Source organism: Electrophorus electricus, chromosome 16, assembly GCF_013358815.1.
Source record: "Electrophorus electricus isolate fEleEle1 chromosome 16, fEleEle1.pri, whole genome shotgun sequence".
In the NCBI taxonomy this organism is placed as follows: domain Eukaryota; kingdom Metazoa; phylum Chordata; class Actinopteri; order Gymnotiformes; family Gymnotidae; genus Electrophorus; species Electrophorus electricus.
The window spans coordinates 10,324,391-10,336,375 of record NC_049550.1 but is presented as its reverse complement, the minus strand read 5'-3'; the positions used below and the strand labels follow the sequence as shown (position 1 = coordinate 10,336,375).

Here is an 11,985-nt window from a genome sequence, read left to right as displayed (position 1 = left end):
CGATACAAAAACTTTATCAGTGGTGCCCTCAGAGAATTAAGGCTCTGATTGTTTAATCCCGCATCGTCCGTCAGCAAAGCATCTATAGAAGGAAACCCCGAGCCTCGAGCAACGGTTTGGCGAGAACCTCGTCAACTTCATGACACTACGAACGATTAAATTTCCGCTGCCTATTTGCGTGAATGTCTCCCCGAGGGAAAATGCAATACAGAGGCTATGCATTTGAAATGTTGCGGAGGCAACCTATATACCCATTTTGTTATTCAACAAGTCTAAACCAGTACGACCGCTTTATTGTCAATTTGTGCAGACTGCGAATACGTTTTTAGAATGGTTCAGAATGACATTAGTCGGCAAGGAAATATGACTGGAGGACAGTGTGGAAAACACAAAAACTTCTGAACTTGATCTAACCAATAGAACTGACCGCCATGCAAATCACGTGGTGTTACACACAAACTTGGAAGTGTGTATAGTAGTCTTATGGCTTTAATCAGGAGAACTTAAACAAATGCAAATCTATTTTGTTAATTATAGAACATCTGCTTAAAACACGGAGTGCCATCAGAGGTCATTAGAGATACAGATTAGATTTTTTAGTATAGCCCAGGTTCTGCTATATTAAACCGACTTATAGGTCAGAAGGTCAGAACGAATGTTAAATGACAACTTGCAAACCATAAACAGAAAATTCAGGACCACAGACCGCGCAACGACTTAATACGCTTTGTCCTATAAAACGACAAGACAGAAGATCAGAAACTGGAGGATAATAGTTTTAATAATTCGTGTTGTAATAATTTGCATGGTACACAATGACTTTTCATCTAAAACCAGCATTAGGAAAAGGGAACCATATTCCAATCATCCATATCAAATCCTTTAATGTACACCAGAACATAAAAGGCCTTAATCTTTAGGTTGTCTAACGGGCTGTTTGACTTCTTGAAAATGTAACGTTATAAATTGTTTTTGGTCAACAAAATTTTCATACATTCGAATAACTAAACAAGATGAAACTCACGAGAGCCCTCTACCGTTTGGATTTGCTATGGAAATGTTGCGCATTTACGATAACGACGGCTCCTCTCCGTTATCCTCTCATCGCGCTTGAACAGTCAGCAAGTGTCACCACAATTCTGCATTGTCACGTTATAATCAGAATATACAATCGTGCACGTACATGATAGATAAACGTGAGTAAGTCCGCGTGTGTGTGTATCAATGAGAGCGAGAGACAGCGATAGACATGCATATCTAGTATGCACTGAGGTGCATTTTAACCTTTGCATTTTTCATTTAACATTAATAATCACTGTTCACATGCACATTAGGACAAGACAAGTAACGTACAATTCTTCGTATGCCTGCTCTGTATCAGTTCCCAGATAAACACAAATTGCACAAACCCGACAGTGCATGCATGCTACTGAGTTGTGGCCAAACACAAAATACTTTTAATTATTCATTAACGTCATCAGTCCCACAGCTATACCATAAGGTCCCCCTCGGATTGGTGTTTCCGTGTGAGGCTGAGCACTAGCGAAATTACTTACAAAGAGCGCTTTGAAGTGTCAGTGCTGGAGATTTGAAGCAAACCAGAAAACGTCTGGCACCGTCTTTCAAATGCGATTAGTTTTTGCGGTCAGAGCGCTCATTTCAGCACCACGGACAGCTCCCACCAGTCCGCAGCTAATTACTTGAGCACTCTCCTCGGACGTCTGTTGTCGACGAGCTAATTAAGAGACATTTGAAATTGCGATGTGATAGGAACTTTATCAGCAAACATACAAATTCAAGCAGTTCATTCCTATATTACAATTATTTTAACATACATTTTATCCTGGCCATTCCCCAAACCAATATTAAGACTAAACCAAGATTAAAACGAATTTCCAGTGGCGATTCATCATTGGTACAGCAATTATCTGAAGACTGGGCTTAATCTATGTCAAAGAATCGGTCGATGTACTGTAACTGTAAAGTTATTGTAAAGTCAGTGGTCTTTGCAGACATGTTTTTGTATAGTTTATGGGTTTACACATTTGTTAAGTAATTATAAAATACTGAATATCCTTCAATGACGTCAGTTAGTTACTTTTCTATTTTTTTAAATTAACATTTTATAAGGAATTTATTTAGTCATAGTACCGTTAGGCCTGTATGCTAGTCTAAGTCTCCAGATGTTATTATTACGAAGAACCACTAGAGGGAAATATGGAGCTCAAATTGAAAGAAAACGGCGCTCGTTTACTATTGACACAGCTAAAGGATTATAATATAGCCTACCTGAACATGCACACTCTGACATAACAGAATAGTTTCAGGTGATGAGAATACAAAAGAAGGAAACAACACGCTAGAATATAACAGAGATTGAATGTTCATGCTAAAACATTCACATTCAAGACTACAGTGGCATGTTGTGTAGCTTTTTCCCTGTTCAATTAAATGCCTGTTTTCTAAAAACTCACCAACAAATTTAGCTTCTCATCCACCTCAGGCATTCTACTTTCACACTGTAGATTATAAACTCCTGCATATCAAAGTTCATTCATTCAATCATTACTTATGTGATGTAAGCTCAGAGTCACTTACAGTAATAGGTGATGTTTCTGTTAAGAAAGCTACACCAGTAATTACAAAGGGTAGTCTGTAGTACCAAACAAGATACAGAATTGGGTTTATATTCTATAGCCCCACCCCATAACCACATGCTTCTGTTGTACCAAAGACACATCACAACATACTATAATTGTTATATGTAGTACGTGTAGTCCTTGTGTGTAAAGTGGTTCTTTTTGTACAGTGTAGAAAGCTGAAACACAATACACACCCATCTTTATTTTGAACTCTGCTTTGATGAATGTTGGTAGGGTCCATTATGTGAATATAATGAGATATACTAATTACATTAAACAGTAAAAATTTATATTTGAAAGATGACCTGAATTGGTCTCCTTAGTTTGCCAGATTGCTAAGTCCAGAATCAAGGGAAGACACCATTTGAAATCATGTATCATTTAAAATCATGTCATAATCAAGAACTGCTGAAACAAAATACACACTACGACTAGGTCTAACTTTAGGGTTGACATTATATTCATGTTTAGTTGACAGGCTAGAGTTCCAATGATTTCTTTCTGGGTGCACATAAAGCACATCAATGATTCAGGTGCAGCGTTCCTTATTTGCATGCCATACAGCTCTCAGTGTACAGTAACCAGGCACCAAATCAGAGGCTCAGCAAAAAGGCAAACACCTGTAAAGAGCACAACAGCTTGTCCACTGTGTGGAGCTATGGCTCAGGATGACACATCGTCATCGTGAGTGGAACGAATGTCACGACAGCTATAATTAAACACACCCATTTGCTCACACTCAAAACATGCACACACACACACACACAATGTGGCAGCAGCACATGAGTGTTAATACTGTATTAAAACCCCATGTGCAAGGAGCAAGCTACTAGCAAGCTCCGAGTTATGCACTGATTCACGGCCGCGTGCAACAGGCACTGTGGGGTCCGCCATAAGGCTGGGTGGGGCGGAACCGGAACCCGCCAGAGCTTCTCAAATCGCACGAGCTGCCGAGTATGGCTGGACCGCTGAGCTGTCACATCATAGAGGCAAGCAGCTAATTAGGTTACACAGTGGGAGAGGCACGGGGAGAGGGCAGCGACGGAGCATGCCACTCAGGGCGGCGCTACGCGCCTGATTCAAGACAGTGTGTGGGAGGATCTGAATGAAGATAGAGGGGTAGAGAGGAGAGGTAGGGTTTAATAGGCAACAGTGGTTCTTTGGTGCCGGTGTGCTGCAGAAATGGAGGATCGCCCCCTATAGGAGGCAGGAGGTAAAGTTGTGCAATAACAGGGCCTACTGAAATTACCTTTTCCCAAACACCTAAACAGTGAAGAGCCAAAAAACTCTAAACACCAGCACTATGATGACACTGAAATCTTTGATGCCCAACAGAACATAGAAAAACAGACTCTAGAGCTGATATTCTGTTTCAAAGTGCTTCACTTCAAGGGACCATTCTAGCCATCCTGTGGCCAGGTTTTCCCTGTTCCGCTCACGCATGGGCCACGGGGATCGCCGCACAGGAAGGGAGGGGCTGGCCGCCCACCCGTCCGCATGTTGATTTGCTGAGTCACAGACTCCTCTCTACTGGCCCCTCCCTTTCCGGCTTAACTGACAGAGGAGAGTCCCTCTGCAGTGGTAATCCCTCCTCCCAGCACCACCACCACACACTAGACCTGTTGCCAAGCAACACAGCTTGAGTGGAGCTCCCAAGTCCCAGAAAGGGAACTTTGTGAGGCGAACACCTGCAGAATGTGGACTGACGCAGCAATGATCAAATGAATGGAGCCTGGAAACGTCACTGCAGAATATGCCAGTGGATACGCCCGCATCTGCTGCATATATGCGGTTGCTTCTCCAACCATACGAGCTGTGAACTAGTTTAAATGATGCGGGTTTATTTTCTGATGCTTTGTTGAGGTATAGACAAAGAGACGTCCTCAGATTTACAAAAGAATTGTTCTAAAGCCTTGTAAAGCCCTGAAAAAGGATTCATTAGTAAGTAGAGATCATTCAGTTTTGAAGTCTGACCTATTTGTTTTTCCTGAGCTTGCCTCTCTCAAGGGAAGGCAAGAAAATGTTTTTGTAACAACCTTTTGTTGGCACACTGAATGAACACAGAACACAGTCACTAATCATACACAGTGTCTCTGTACTGCAGAGGTACATGGGCAATCTGGTATTATCAGTGCAGCTCTATATTCATAAACAATGAGGCCGACCTCTCTCTGTCTGTCCCCCCTCCATCTCTGTGTGTCTGCCCCCTCTCTATCCCTCTCTGTCTCTCTGTCGCACTCTCTCTCTCTTTATTCTACACTCTCTCGCTCTCTGCCTGTCCCCCTCTCTCTCTGTCTGTCCCCTCTCTCTGCCTCTCTCTTGCTCTCTTTCTCTCTCTCTCTCTCTCTCTCTCTCTCTCTCTCTCTCTCTCTCTCTCTCTCTCTCTCTCTCTCTGCCTCTTCACTCTCTCCCTGTCTCTGTCTTTGTATCTCTTTTTTTTTCCTGCAGATCTGTTCACAGGGGCAATGATAAGCTACTGGGAGCAGTGAGAGGACAGATGAAAATATTGCCTTCATAAACTGCACTACTCAAGTTCTGCATGTTTTTCAGGTCATGATAAGGTAATGATCTCTGTGTCCACCATAGACAAATGAGCCATATTTCATTTGTAACTCCCACAAGTACCATTACTGCTAATCTCATTTACACACAGGTGAAATGCTCAACACCTGCACAAGCTACAGGCTTATTCTAGTAATAGCAAATGCAATTTGGTTTGACATATAAGATAAAGTATATTGTGCAGATGTGTAACCTCTTACAAAATGTTAACAGAGACCTATCATATACTGTACAGTTTCAGTACATGTGATATCTCCTCAATGTATCATTAATCTCTAAACTCCATTAAATGCAAACAATAACAAAGACCTCTTTTTGTGCAGAAGCAATACATACAATATAACCTTGATAAATCGGTAAATGTTCCTCCGTAATATATTGTGCTGCAGTTGTTACAAGAGAACCACTAATATATTATTATAAATAAGCTATGGTGGTGGAGGTGGGGCATTTCTGTCTTTGAGCACTTTGATCAAATAAAATGAATTGATGATAGGTTTTTTTCATGTGATTGATGGAAACAACATAAGGCTCTTGAGGCGAGGGGTGACGCTTAGTTGAGGAAGCCCCAATCCATCACCTATCAGGGGAGCCTTCTGTAATACACAGAGGCCATGGCCTGAAGGAGCACAATGTAATGTTCTTGTCCATTAATACATGGGGCATAATACTAAAGACAGGGCCAGTGTTTTTGATCTGTTCACACTAGCAAAAATCTCAGCATTTAAGAAACATTTTGGCTACTATGGGCATCTTCAGCGAAGACAACAGTGATGTCGGAAAACTCCAGAGAGTGCATGCTGTAGTTAGTGTCGGTCTAAGCATTTCTGTAGCATTTTTGTACTGGGGTCAAATTGACAGACACCAAGCCTGAGTCAATAATTGTAAGCTTTGGCTAATAGTAATAATCGCTCAGTAATGTTTTTCTGCTAGGATAATTATAATAATTATCTGGAGTTTGAGTTTGGACACTGTCCAGACCATTTCATCTGAGGCTCCCCAAACCCATATGAGCCGGTCTACAACAGGACGCCTACATCTCTAAGCAGCTGTCTGAGAGAAGGCGAGACGACAGGGGAGTATATGCTTGCTTTATATGGTCAATCAACGACATTTGTGCTACTGTTCACTGTTGAAGTGAACAATGGTATAAATAAAAGTTAGATATATTGTTACATTTACAAATAACCAAAATAGAAGAACAGTCAGTAGTAAAGTGGAAGACAAGTGAAGAATCAGTTGAGGCATTTTGCATTAATAAGACTGTGGACTGAATCTTCTCTCCAGTCATTAAAGATTGAATTCAGGAATCATTCCTGTGTTTGGTATGCTAACAGCAGAGGCCTTTTGGACGGCTAGTTGAGTGTGTACCTCAAGCAATACATTAGACAAATTCTGGCTCTCAACACCTTCAGAGCCTCCTCCACAAAGCATGCCCAAACAAGTTGGCTCTGTCACTTCTCTTTGCCTTTGAGAAGGAGCACTGAATATATAATGAGGCCTGACCCAAAAGATGCACTGATGTGATCTGCCGGCTGGATTTCACATCTTAAAAAAACTATCTGCCGATCTAAACTCGGACCAAACGAGACTATATTAAGCAGTCTCCTTAGTGTGCTTAACTCTGTGGCTTCGGTCTGACACTGCTGCCAAGGTGCGCCTATTCCTCAATGCATTATTTAGTCAGATTAGTCATGAAGTGTCTTCTGATGAAGTACGTGGGGCAGTTCCAATGGATGACAACAATAATGCAATGCGATTAGGGAGAGTGAGTCTTAGATGATCTTGTTATATCGTCAACCACATCATCAAAACGGAAGGGTATATAGTTGCATTGCAAGCGCAATAACTTCCCTTGTTCAGGATCTGTTGTGTCTGGTCTTCTCCCAACCATGTTTGAAGGATGACCTGATTGCTTGAGGAGAACTCTGCTCAGTGTACAGTGACAACAGTTTTTTTAAATGCAAGACATGCTCAAATATTAAGGATGCCAGAATAAAACAACAGAGCAAAGCAAACTGCAAGTTCATAAGCAAGTCTCAGTATGTCTGAACAATGCTACTACAAGTAGACATTTGATCTTGCGAGAAACAAACTTGTCTCATTTTACTCAACACACATAAAACCTAAAATACATAATACAGAATCCCACCCAACCACTTGAAATCATGAAGGGAAATCAGCTCTTCTTCAAGTTCATCACAATCTTAAACTGCCCTCAGTTACTCAGAGAATCAATCCTAAGAGCTGTAAGTGGTTAAGAGAATAGGTGCTTGCTCCTGTATCAGAGCAGGGTTCTATGGCAGCTATGTTTTTGTAGTTGAGCTGCCCCACTCCACATCAGAGAGAGGGAGGGAGAGAGAGGGGTGGAGAGAAAGAGAGAGAGAGAGAGAGAGAGAGAGAGAGTGAAAGAAAAAAGAGAAAGAGAGAGAGAGGCACCTGTGAATAATTCAGATGTGATATGATGAAATATAGAGAAGGGCCTGGGAGGCCTATAGTAAACAAACAAACAAACAAACACTACTACATGCCTGCAGATCCTGCAGGTCTGGGAAAGGAATTGAGTCTCAGTGGGATATACCACATGTCATCATGTGCCAACAAGTCCTGCACACTTCATGGTTAGATGAGAGCATGTAAAGAAGAAACAAACCACCCAAACCTAACATCATTCGTAAGATGCTTTCTTTAGTGTTTAGGAGTTTTGACTAAAGAATAAATAAATCCCCAAAGAATCAATTATTCATAATTTGGTAAGAAAATGTGTCCTTGTGGTGCTTTGCTTTCTTTAATTTTTTCACCCTCACAAGTGTTAATTACCAATCTGTTAAAAAAATTGGAATTTCAAAGTCTATTTCACAGCTGAGATCCACATGAATTAAATATGTGAGGCTCTATAAACACTTTTCACATTTTACCTTAAAGTAGGATTGAATATAACAGATCCATATATCTGTGATCAGATTATGCATTGTGCATATCAACACAGATTGTTATTACAAACATCTGACCCAGGCCCCAGGGTCCAATAAACATTTGCCTGTCCACAGTTTAAGTGGGGTGTTACATGAGGTACACGTTCCATATATCTCCCCAGCAGTGAATGCATGGAGGGAGAGGAGAAAGGAGAGAGAGAGAGACAGAGACAGACAGAGAGACAGAGAGAGAGAGCATGAATGGAGGGAGAAGTAAGTAGGAAGGGTTTAATTCATAACAAATTTGCCAGGATTAAGAGCATATATGGAGGAGAGGAAAAGGACTGTATTTTCCTCAGCCACCTGTTGGCAGACAGAAGGAGCAGTTCCATGGCTGACTTCATCTTCTTGTGTCTGTTTTCAACGCGTGAGACAGGCCATGCCTAGAAGAAGCACTGTCCTTAAGCACCATACTGTATACAGAGTTCATATTTGTTCATATTGGTTGTATGCAGAAGATTAATTACAATATATACAGCTGTGCACTGCAAAATGTGTTGTGTTAATTCGAACAGTGCTCACATGTGACCAACTGGGCATAAATGCAGATATTACTTCAATCCTGGGGACTTCATTGCAGGAAAAAACAAAAATGGTGTTATTGTGCATCAGGGCCCGGAACACAATGTGAAGACATGATCTCCTTGCAAACTTACACCACCATTATTTTCAGACTATACGAGAACATTGTGTTCAACAACTGACAAAAACCCTATTTATTTTTCTCCTACATCAACCATGGAAATGACACCTTTCTTTCTGTCTCTGTTTGTCTAAAGGGCCTCTGAGAGCATCACAAGAGGGCCATGGGTATCTAAAAGCTGATGATTCCATCTTAACACAGAAATAAACAAAATAAAACAATATTCCATGACAGAGGAGCTGGTAGACAGGTATTTTACTATATATGCTTCTTGGTGTCAATACATGAAACCAAAGTGTATCCATCAAATATGAGTGTGCAGTAAGCAGATAAGATTTGCAGACATGACCCCAGCCTGGATGTTATCTTGTAGCTCTGGATCTCCTCATTTTCCAAATGTGAACAATCATCATCTGTTTGCAGGGGCGAATATTCAAGTGTGTCATATATGCTTTTGAAAGATGAAAAACTCCATTTAATATTCAAGAAGAGGAGAGAGGGTAGGAAGAGCCTTCCCTAAACCCAGAGCATAACTTAGCCATCCATAGCAAATGGCAGTGTGTTTGGAGTGTGACCAAGGTCGATTCCCAGCTTTGTCAATTAGAAATAGCTGGAGAAAATGGTAATTAATGGTAATTAATTCTACTGTGCAATACAGGTGACGATACTACCCCGAATAACAGTAAAACCTGCTTTGAGGATAGAGGAACCATGATGTCAGCTACTTTTATTTTGTCAGGGAAGATTGAGTTTAGCCCTTAACTGTTCACAGTTCACCAAGCTCATCTGCAAACGTGTAAGTAAAGAAGAACTTGGTCCCTAGACTTCAGTAGTCTCCAGAATTACATTAAAATAGCCCATTTTTGTAATGTGAAGGGAGAATGAGACATTTTCAAGGCATTTCTAATCAGAATGTGTATTTGCTAAAATGCCTACTTGCTGAAAAGGTTTCTCACTTAAAATAGTCTTAAGGAATTCTTGTGGTTCTGCACACAACAATATGAATATGAACCATTCCATGTGGCTCCCAGACAAACTGAACCAACATAGCAGGTGCAAAATATAACAGTTCTTAAACAGTCCCCCCAAGTTATGTATTGCTGCTATGGTAAATCACATCAAGCAATTTGTAATATTCCTTATCCTTCATCCTCTCTTTGCATCCTTGAATAAAGCATGTATACAGATGAGTCAGATAAAGAACTCTTGTTAACCTTATTCAGCCTCTCATTACATCATTTCTCTCTCTCTCTCTTTTCTCTTACACAGTCAGTGGGAGTCATCAGATCATTATCAAGCTCTTCATTGGCTGAATCAGATAGGTGGTCTTCCTGTACCCAAACAGGTCAACTCAGTCTTTCAGGGTCAAGCTGAAGAAGTTTAAAAGGTTCTGCTTGCAGCTTTCAAATAACATGTTCTGCTAGTGCCTGTTAAAAAGTACACATTTTCACATACAGCCATGTGTCAATCCGCCAAATCTTTTCCAGTATTATTGATCAGCCTTTTGCTCTTAATGCCCCAACTATATGTATCACTTTACATGCTAGGTGAACCTAACCCGCCAATTAAAAGAAGCCAAGTATAATCACCAAGTAAAAGACATCATCTTACTTGTTAACCCTGGTCCTTCCTCCTTTGCAGTGAATCAAAATACAATACCCTACTATTAATTCTGCTCCTAAATACACCCCCTCCCAAAGGCATTACTATTCAGCCCCATCACACCACTGTGTAAATCACTATGGCTGCTGGGACGTGTCTACCTCAGCCACTGTCCACTGGTCCTCCATCCTTCAGTTTCTGTCTATCTCTGAGGAATGGGGAACCATCAACAGCTCTGTCAGATGTTCTTATCATGACACTTTGTTAAGTGCTGTCATTCATAACAGGTTTCAGGTACAGTAAATGGTGTGAAATGGGTGCCAAAAGGTGCTGTTGACATTCAGCAACACAGTGAGAGAAAGAGATGCAGGGGCTCCCAGATGGGGGAGTTTTAATTAGTCCAGGAAAGGCCACCCTGGCAGTCCTGTCATTACCTGAGGCTTGAAAGAGGGAGCTGTAAATTTGAGTCCCATTGGGTGTACAGTCCTAGGGGAATGAGAACAGGGTGAGTGAAGTGATCGTGAGAGAAGGTATGTGTGGCACCTGACTTTGTGTAGCTTACCCCTGGAGACCCTCATCTTAAGTGAACTGGGAAAAAACCCAAAACAGAACACATTTGATACTTGGATTAATGAAAAATAAGGTCAAAAGCAGATTCTATGATTTAATCAAACAACAGAGACATGCTGAACTTTTGTTGAGTAGGTCAAAATAAATCACTTCAAAAGTATTACTAATAAAACAACCACAGCTCTGTGCTCAGACGTGATCTGCAATGACGAAACTTGTAGTCACTCCACTTCAGCCTCACTTGCCACAATGATAATCGAATCATTTTCCTGTTCTCTCTCTCCTTCTCTCTCTTTCTCTTGCTCTCCAACTCTATTTCTTTCTGTCCTATTCTTTGTCTCTCTCTCTCCCTCTCTCTCTCTCTCTCCCTGTCTCTCTTCCTTTGTCTGCCACTAATATAGTTTTCTGTGGCTTATTGCCAGAGATGCAGCTGGACTGTCAATGCTTATTCTATTACACGTCTGCTGATGCAGGATGCTGTCAGGCCAGTGGCAAACAAACATTGATCTGCACAACTGCAAACTGTCCAGAACCCTTCCTACTAATGCCCAGCACTGCATCCTCTAAGAGGTGGCTGCACATACATATATCTGAAACAAGAACGGCCGCGCATATATCTGCTTTGAACACAGTCAATTGAAAATGAGGTGTTAGCTGGTAGTTGGTTATACCTGTAAATTTTTTTTATACATTTGCCAGCATGAGGGACATCTCATTGAGGACACTTAGAGGTCTTGTAGGTGTGGCAACAGTTGTTTGGCTCCAAAATGCTCAGTGCACAGGTGTCACATAGGATCAAGTTTTACGGAGCACTTAGTTCTGGGGACAGTAGAATCAGCCCTTGGGAGGGTGGTTTTAGCTGTCAGAGGGAAAAGAGAAAAGAGAATAGACATGGATAGACAGACAGAGAGGTGGTAGTAAGGGTGGATGGATGGATGGATGGATGGATAAAGTAGAAGACAATCCTGGACCTTCGTTAGACATCTGTCCA

At 41.3% G+C, this 11,985-nt stretch overlaps 1 protein-coding gene across 1 annotated transcript in view; it reads right to left on the bottom strand.

The window, feature by feature from the left end:
* Positions 1–11,985, bottom strand: part of LOC113576574 (fibroblast growth factor 14) — a 57,087-nt gene that overhangs the window by 27,707 nt on the left and 17,395 nt on the right. The window lies entirely within an intron of this gene.